Raw genomic sequence first — 10,184 nt, forward strand, 5'->3', positions numbered from 1 at the left:
AAGATCTATCCCTAAGCCACCTTTCCCTTTCCCATTCTTCGCATTCTAGAAAGATTTGCGCAAAACGGGGTCCTCGGGATACAATGTCTTCAAGCTCTCAAAACCCATCAATTTGGAAGACAAAGTATTGATCAAAACATGTTTCCTTGATAAGGCATCCGCCACTACGTTATCCTTTCCCTTTTTGTATTGGATTACATAAGGGAAGGATTCAAGGAATTCAACCCATTTGGCATGCCTTTTGTTCAACTTACCTTGGGCCTTAAGATGCTTTAAGGACTCATGGTCGGTCCGAATCACAAACTCTTTAGGCCACAAGTAGTGTTGCCAATTTCCCAAAGCACGAATTAAGGCATACAACTCAAGATCATAGGTAGTATAATTCAAAGTCGCTCCCTTGAGTTTTTCACTAAAATAGGCTATGGGCTTTTGGTCTTGCATTAAAACGGCTCCAATACCCACTTTGCTTGCATCACATTCAATCTCAAATATTTTGTCAAAGTCGGGTAATTGCAACAATGGTGCGGAGCTAAGCATTTGTTTTAAAGTTTCAAAGGCATTAGCTTGCTCCGTACCCCAAGAAAAAAGGTTTGTCCTTTCGGATTACCTCGGTCAAAGGAGCGGCTATGGTACTAAATCCTTTAACAAAACGCCTATAGAAACTAGCCAAGCCATGAAAGCTTCGTACATCTCCAATGGATTTTGGAGTGGGCCAATTTCTTATGGCTTCTATTTTGGATTCATCAACCTCGGCCCCCTTGAACTCACAACAAATCCCAAGAAAACAACTTCATCCACACAAAAGGAACATTTATCAACATTGGCATAAAGTTGTTCTTGTCTAAGCACTTCAAACACACATTTCAAATGAATAACATGCTCATCCATGGTTTTACTATACACCAAAATATCATCAAAGTAAACAACCACGAATTTGCCAATAAAAGGTTTCATCACATGATTCATCAAACGCATGAAAGTACTAGGAGCGTTAGTGAGACCAAAAGGCATCACCAACCATTCATATAGACCAAACTTGGTCTTGAATGCGGTTTTCCACTCATCTCCGGGGTTCATACGGATTTGATGATACCCGCTCCTAAGATCTATCTTAGAGAATATGCATGAACCATTCAACTCATCAAGCATGTCATCAAGACGAGGTATGGGATGGCGATACTTTACCGTTATCTTGTTGATGGCACGACAATCAACACACATGCGCCATGATCCATCTTTCTTTGGCACCAAGATCACGGGCACGGCACAAGGACTCATACTTTCTCGCACAACTCCCTTTTCAAGGAGCTCATCCACTTGCCTTTGAAGCTCCTTAGTGTCATCCGGGTTGGCTCTATAAGCCGGTTTGTTTGGCAATTGAGACCCCGGGATAAAGTCAATTTGGTGTTCAATTCCCCTCAAGGCGGTAACCCTTTGGGAGTTCCGTTGGGAACACGTCATCAAATTCCCACAAAAGAGAAGAAATAGAACTAGGAAAAGAAGGGGTTAGTTCATTAGTGTGCAATGCATAGTCCCTATGCATGAGGAGAATCACCGGTTGACGCTCCCTCGATTCCTCCCTAATTTCCCCACAATTTGCCACAAGAGACACCTTGGTTTTTCCTCTAAGCTCTCCTTTCTTTCCACTCACCTCTTGAGAACTACTCTCCTCTACTCCCTCTTCCCCCACATTCTTCTTTTGCAAATGCACTATGACCCTTCTCCTTCAACTCCCTCATTTTGTTATAGATTTCACCCACTTGGGAAGGGGTCATGGGATTCAAGACATGTTTGACACCATTGTGGGCAAGGGTGTATTGGTTAGTTCTCCCATTATGGTTGACGGACCTATCATATTGCCATGGTCGGCCAAGTAGAAGATGACACGCTTGCATGGGAACAACATCACATAACACCTCATCGTGATACTTCCCAATCGTGAATTTGATGATAGCTTGCCGAGTCACCTTCAATTCACCGCATTCATTGAGCCATTGAAGCTTGTAAGGGTTTTCATGGTGGGTGGTGGGAAGTTTCAAGAAATCAACAAGGGTGGTACTAGCAACATTAGCACAACTCCCACTATCAATGATCATGATGCTAGTGTTTTGGCTAATGATGCACTTGGAATGGAAGAGATTTTCCCGTTGACTTGGGTCATCCATTGCTTTGCTTATCATGGTCCTTCGCACCACATAGAGAGGTACAATAGGCTCATCATCACCCTCAACACCATCTCCTTCACTATCATGTTGTTCATTCTCATGATCGCCCTCGTCATCTCCTTCCTCACATTCTTCCTCATCCTCACTATAAGTTTCTCTCAAAATAAACGCTCTACGATTAGGGCATTCACTTGCTCTATGACCGAAGCCATGACATTTAAAGCATTGAATAGGAGTTTTCGTACCTCCTTCTTTTGGAGCAAACTTCGGAGGTTGTTTGTCGACGTGCTTCTCACCTTGAGTATTCTTCACAAAGGGTTTCTTCACTTCTTGTATGGGACCCTTATTCTTTTGCCAATTGGAAGAGGAGGCTCCTCGTTCTTTGTTATTGTTCCATGAACTCACATAGCCTCTTGACTTATTGATTTTGTCTTCCTTGAGACCTTCCTCTATTTCAATAGCCGCTTGAAGGGTCTCTTCAATGCTCCCATAGTTGTGGAGTCTCATTTGTGAGACTATGTCACCATTTAACCCGGCTCGGAACCGAGTCATAGCATTTAACTCATCCTCGTCAAAGTCGATTCTCATCTTGACAATTTGGAACTCATCATAGTATTCTTCCACACTCTTTTTGTTTTGCCTTAAGGTGTATACCTTCTTGAGTTGTTCTTGTTTGTAGCGTTCGGTGACATACTTACGCCGCATGGCGTCCTTCAATTCATCCCAAGTAGGTGTGGGTGGAAGTCCAATAATTCTTCTTGCTTTCACTTGAGTTTCCCACCATGTGGAGGCGTACCCTTCGAATTGAGCAATGGCGTAAGATGCCTTTTTCACCTCGGACATGTCATTCGTCAAGAAGATTCTATCACAATGCATCACCCAATCAAGAAATGTATCGGGGTCACTTCCTCCTTTGAAGGTTGGAAGGGTAACTTTAATGGAATTGAGACTCGTGTCTCGCCCTCCTCCATAACCATGGTTTCCATTCAAATCTCCATCATCATCATAACCTCGATGGTCACGACCTTGGTACCCTTCACGAGCTTGGTACCCTCTTTGCCTACCCATGTGAGGGTTAGGACCATGCCTTCCACCCCTCCTCGATAACCTCCTTGTGCTTTGTCCTTGTTGCCTCCAACCTTGGTCACCATATCGTTCGTGCTCGAGTATAGCTTCTATCTCATCGTCATTTGGTTGTTGGATGTTTGGATGGTGTTGGGGTGACATTGGTGCATTTAGGTGTGGATCATTTGGATCATTTGGATGTGGATCATTTGGGAGTTTGATCTTGTGAGGGTGGGTTGTCCCGTCGGCCAATGGGAATGTTGTTTGGTGGGGTGAGAGTTGTGTTTTGAGGAGGGTTTTGGGGAGTGTTTTGGGGAGTGGGGTTATATAGATGATGGAAGGTGCCGGGTGACAATGTAAGTGAAGTGCTTCGAGTAGCTCCACTTGTGCCTCCTTGGTATTGCACTCGGGGCGAATACGAGACCTCCCTACTACCTCCTTCAATCGCTTCCACCCTACTTCCCAAATTTTCCATTCGACTACCCATGTTTTCCATTCGACCATCCATACTTCCGACCTTATCGTTCAAGGCTTGCAAGGCCCTCATCACATCAACTAGTGTAAGTTCCCCGGTGGGAACTTGTGTTTCATCCTCCGTAGCCATGGTACCTATTAAAAGACACTCAACAAAACAAGCAAACACGTTAGATTAGTAAAATCAACTCACAATCGCTCAAGTATGCGCACCTTTAATTGCCTCACAAATTGCTTCCGCCAAAGATTGTGTGCTTGTTAATGTCGACTAGTCACAAGGGTTCAAATTCTACTCTTGGTCGGAATAGATTCTTGTTAGACTAAGAAAGACGGACGACTCAATTCAATCTAACGGACTTGAACCAAGAAATTAACAACGAAGCAAAAACGAAGAAAAGCACGAAAGAATTGGCACGAAAGAAATGCGGACACAAGAACTAGTAAACACAAGTAGGAACAACTACTAAATGGCTACTAGTTGAGAGACACAAGAAAATGGAACGCTAAAAATCGGGAAATAAATCGAATTTCGGGCCCGGGTAGGTGATAACTTGAAAATGCGGTCGGGAAGTCCCAATTGATCCAAGGTATCAATTTGAAGTAATGAAAATTTTAAAATTTCTATACTCTTTTTTTTTTTTTTTTTTTTTTTTTTTTGCTCCCTACCAAAGGAATAGGGACACAAAATCAACAATGAGATCAAGAAATTTTTTTTGAGAAATGAAACTTGGATCAATGTAAATTACCTCGAAAATACGACCTTACTTATAAGGTCCTTGAATAGGATACGGTCCGTGGAAGTGCTCGTATAAGATGATGTCACAAAATACGGTAAGTGCTCTTGTTGGGTCTGAAGACCGACCAACTTATGACGGTCCGTATTTAGGGATGCTCGTATAAGATGATGTCACGAAACGGTAAGTGTCTTTGCTTGGTTGGGTTTACGACCAACTTATACGGTCCGTATTGTATAATTACGGTCATTGAAAGTACTCGTATAATAGTGATGTCACAAAACGATGAGCTCTATCTCAAGATCTAAGTTTACGACCAACTTATACGGTCCGTAAAGTAGATTACGGTCGTGGAAGTACTCGTATAAGATGATGTCACAAAAACGTAAGTCGCCTTCGGCCACCTGAAGATCCCAAGTTTACGACCCCAACTTATACGGTCCGTATAAAAATTTACGGTCCGTATAAGTTTCCAATTCTGCTACGGTGATTTTCGTGTTGAAATCAATCTTCTCGAAATTTGGACCAAATTTCTTGGATCCGATGACGTTTCTGGGCCCACTCAACCTAGTATTTACCTTTTTGGGGTAGAAAAACACTTTTCCCAAATCTTCCTTGAAAACTTTGGATTAAATGCCCTTTGGAGAGTCTTCTTCCCTATGAAGATTTGAAGATCTTCAAGAACACCAACAATTTTCAAATTTCCAACTACCTTCAAATCAACTTGTTTTCCTTCAAATTTCAGATTTAGACTCCCAATCACTTGTAGAACAAAGCCCAATATTCAATCCCAATTTCATCCAAATCAACAAGACCCACTTTTGAAGTTTTCAAAAGCTTCAACTCAAAAATGGTGGATTCTTCAATATTGACCCGATTGACACGAAATTTGAAGATTTGAAACCCTAACGTACTAAGGAACAAGAATCTAATAACAAAACAACAAAACAAACAAAATATTTTTGGGGTTTTCCTAGGAATTTCGAATTTTTTTTTTTTTTTTTTTGTAGAATCAAACCCTAGGCTAGATTTGTTGAAACAAATCTAATCCAAGCTACGATACCAATTGATACAAGATTAAGAACGAAAATAGAAATAAAATGCAAGAAAAGAAAAGGATAGATAATTTGACACAACTAAAGACCCAAATTAGCAACCAAAGTTCTTAGATTAACTTGACCTCTAATTTAGGAACTAAAGAGCACCAAACTCTTAGGATGACCAATAGGGATTTGACACCCTAAGAACCAATCCTCTCAACAATTTCACAATCTCAAGCTTAGCAAGCCCTCAACACTCAAAAAGAGTTTACAATTCTCAAAATATCAATATCCAAAATAGTCTAAGTCTTCCATGAAGAAGAAGAGAACTATTTATACTATGCTAGAAATAAAAGAAAGCAAAATGACATAAACACCCTTAATGAAACAAGGGCCTTGTTTGGCTATTCTTCTTTCTTCAAAATCTTGAAATCTCCTTTGCAAGAATAGCCAACTCTTCATCTTTTAGCCATTGTGGTAACTTCCCATTTCCTCTTCTTCTCCCCAAGCAATCTTCATCAACAAATGGACTTGGGATCAAGGTGCTCATCAAAAGTATACTCAAGAGCCTCCCGCTTCATGAATAGGCTTTGCAAGTGTTGTAGTTCCGGGCTTGGCTCCTTGTAAATGGCCTTGGTTAGACATGGACAATAATACAACTACAAAGTAATACTACTAACAACAAATAGTAATCAAGAGTCTACAAGAGTAATACTACGACTATTACCATGGAAGGATAAGTTGGACTGCGCCATGTCATCATCTAATCACCTCTCTGCGAAATCGTCCATAGCCAAACTCTCACATCCGGACATCTCCACTTCACAAGTCCGAAACACATCGATGGCGCTTCCCGCGTCTTGTCCACCGATGCCACCCACTTTGTAAAGCATGATTTTCGTTTTCCTCCGCTCTGTTTCAGTTTAGGTTATTTGATCAAGAAACATGTTTGTTTGGTTAGATCATTAGATCCCCTCCATTAATCGAAGTCCGTAGTTAAATCCTTGTATGTTTGTCGATAAGTTTATGCTCTAGGAATTAACTCATATTCAACCTTGGAAGTAGATTCTTAGACCATTGGAATTATTTGCTCCCCTTTCTGCTTTGTTTGGTTTCTCGTTTAAATTCCAGTAACCATTTTTGGACTTACTCTTTCAAGTTTGTGAGAAAGTAGGTTTCATTTATGTGTGCTTGAGGTAGATTTAATTTAAATTGGTTTCTGGGGACTGCTCATATTTTGAGTTAAGTGTTCTCAAACACTTTAAACCCCTTTTCTTAGTTCTTGACCCCAAGTAGCAGTGTCATGAGGATTCATTTTTGGATAAGAACTAAATAGGGTTATAAGTATTATCTTTTTTTTTTTTTTTTTTTTTTTTTTTTTTTTTTTTTTTTCAAATGGTTTATGGCAAGAATCGCTGTATGTTTGAGAACTAAGAATTGATAAGTTGCTTTATGTATGACTGATGGTGCATTCATGTATGTTAGAACGTGAATCGAGTTTAAAGTCCAAATTAAATGATAGTTTCAAGATGTTAGCATTTTAGATCAGTTAGCATTTTATTCCCCTTATAAAATCTCCCTTTTATTTCAATCAGCATATAAAATGGCTAGAATTTTATTTTAGTTGCCTAGCTATTTGAGTCTTTTATGCGCTTCTGTTTAGCTACCTAATTTTATTCGAGAGATTATTAATTGTTGAAACCGCTGATCCCAACCTTTAGAGTTTTTGTCGACATTAATTAATATAGTAAGAAGAGGTGAATGCCAGGACCTGCGATTTTCATGTTCTTTTGAAGAATCTGATTGTTAAATCCCATATTTACTTAGGCATCATAGGAAATTTAAGTTTGTCCGCGATGCCCTCAGCAGATGTAAGAGGGGTGTTTGGCTAAGCTTATAAGCTAGCACTTTTTGACTTATCTTTGCGTTTGGTAAAAAATAAAAGTGCTTATCAGTCAAGTACTTATAAGCCAAAATAAGTCATAAAGGAAGTTGAACTTTCCTAACTTATTATTTTCCAGCTTATAAGCACTTTTAGTTTGACCAAAGATTTTACAATTCTGCCCCTAATATTATTTTGTAATCCCTCAAATACCCTTCTTTGAAATATAAACCTAACCATTTGTTCCTAACTTCATTCTTCTATACGACTCCTTTGAACAACAACTTCTTGGCAACCAAAATTTCATTAAGCATTTGTTTGTTCCATACAAATATTCAATTAAGTATGTTTTGCACTATTCAAATTATTAATTGTTAGATTATATATAAAAAAAAAAATTGTCTAATTAAATTTTAAATTAAAGATAACATGAGACATAAATGATCTTGTATTTGAATCAACCTGAAATTGAAAATCTTGTAAAAATTACTGTTTTATTAGTGTAAACAACTTTAAGGATAATTAAGTCATTTTAACAGAAAGCCTGCTTATCAGCACTTTTTGTGTCAAACACTTCAATTGCTTATTATAAGTTTCAGGCTGCAATCACAAGTACTTAACAAGAGAGAGAAAGTCTTGCTTCTCTCTAGCTTTTGGGTACTCTTTTCCCAACGTTAACCTGCTTTGACCAAACGGTCATCGGAGACCAATCTTCACCGGCGTCCCACCTAGACCACCAACCCCATCACCCGCAACCCACTTTTGTCTCTAGCTCAAGCTTTTCCCCCCCTTCCCCGTCTTTCTACTGTGCCAAATAATGCCCCTTTTAATATTACCACTGTCATTGCAAATCAAAAAGAAAATGCCCCAAATTCAACAAACCCAACAACCCCTCTGAATTTTTTGAATATTATGGGCAAACCAAACAATAATTTCAAGAGAAAGATCAAGCTAACTTACAGACCATATGAATTTGTTGGAGGAAAAGCAGTAGTAAGCTTTACAAAGGACGAACATGACAAATTTGCGAAGACATGTTGATTGACTGTTATCGGTAAGTTTCCTCGAATCAGACCTTCTATCGATCGCATTCGTTCTAAATTCAATCGAATCATTAAAACTAAAGGTACTGTTCACATTGGAGCGTATAACATGCACCATGTTTTCATCGATTTTGATTTGGATGAAGACCATAGGAATGTTTATGGTCGGGAAGCAATTCCTATTTGTGGTATACAAATGAGACTTCAAAAGTGGACCACCGATTTTAAACCCAACAAAGAAACTTCTTTTGCCATAATGTGGATTACCACACAGAATTGCCATGGCACTTTGAATGGGATGCCTTGAGAAGAATTGTCGATCCCATAGGAATGCTCTCATTCTCTTTGATAAGGCCGCATTGTCAAGAACGACCCACATTGCTAAGGTGAAGGTAGAAATTGACTTGACTAGGCCTCTTCATCATGAAGTTATGATCAAAACAAATGATTCCACTTGCAAGGAAGTGATCATTCCTCGGAGAATCGAATATGAAACTATCCCTGAATATTGTAACCATTGCAAAATCCAAGGTCATTGTGAGAACAAATGTAGAATCCTTCACCCTGAATTAAGGAAGAATATCAAAAAGCCAATCACGATTGTGAATGCAAATCGGAGGACAAGGGTAATAACAAAAGACCCGACCTCACGCCGATGCGATGCAAGTTGATGATAATTTTGATGCTCTTACCATCAACACTGTCAACTCTCATACCAATAATATGAAAAATGGAAAATATAAAGGTGATCAATGGTGGACTACAGTAGGAAAAGACAAAGGCAAGCATAAGCAAAGAAAAAATTCTCTAGTTTCTCAACAAGCTGGTACAACTAGTAGTCAAATCAGCAACAAATTTGAAACTCAACTGGGGAAAAATGAGAATCAAGAAGAGAAGGAAAGCAATAAAACAGCCATGGATACAGAGATAAGAATTGAGAAGCAAACTCAACAGACACATGAAATGCCAACGCGGAACAATGTTGAGAGCTAAGAAAGTCAGAACCAAGAAACGCTCACTGAGTTTACTCTTGAGAACCAAAAAATAGAGGCTACTAGTTCAGGAAAAGAACTCACTCTTAATGACAAAACCTTAACTTTCGGGAGGAGTACAAGAACTAAGAAAAACTCTTCATTTGTGAAATCTAAACCACCTTATGAAAGAAAAGTGTCAAGGAAAAAACTTTCTCTAACAAGCGAGTCTAGCAGTAAGGGTGGAGATACATCACTTGAGCTAGTTTCTCTTCAATAGGTTCTAGTTACGGAACCAAAACTGATAATTCTTTTCGGATGACTTGTGTTTCAGAGCTGTATGACCAGTCTGATAACAATCTCATGGTACAGAATCATGGAACTGAGAATGGGAATCCTAAAGAAAACAAACCAGAGGACTCCATTCTTGGAACTGTGAACAGATTAACAGAAACACTACCTGATCTTGGGGTGGGTGAGGTCTATAATGAAACAAATGATATTGAATTTGTAGATGCTCAGTCTCAAGAGGAAAGAGGGGGCAAAGATGAATATGCTCACTTTGAATCTGAGTCCGAGGAAGATGTAGAAGAAACTCAAACCTCTACTGAAGCTAATTCCCTTATATTTTGAAATTCAAAAGAAGTAAGAGGATCAACAAAAGGGAGTCCGGAACCAAAATGCTCCCAAAAAAATCATTTTGAACCAAAATACCCCAACAAAAAAAAATGTTACAAAATACCTTTAGCGGTAAAAATACGCGCTAAAACACTGCAATAAAGGCTCCGTTAAGTGCTTTTTAGCCCTTTG

The sequence above is a fragment of the Lycium ferocissimum genome, chromosome 2 (genome assembly GCF_029784015.1).
Source record: "Lycium ferocissimum isolate CSIRO_LF1 chromosome 2, AGI_CSIRO_Lferr_CH_V1, whole genome shotgun sequence".
In the NCBI taxonomy this organism is placed as follows: Eukaryota; Viridiplantae; Streptophyta; class Magnoliopsida; order Solanales; family Solanaceae; genus Lycium; species Lycium ferocissimum.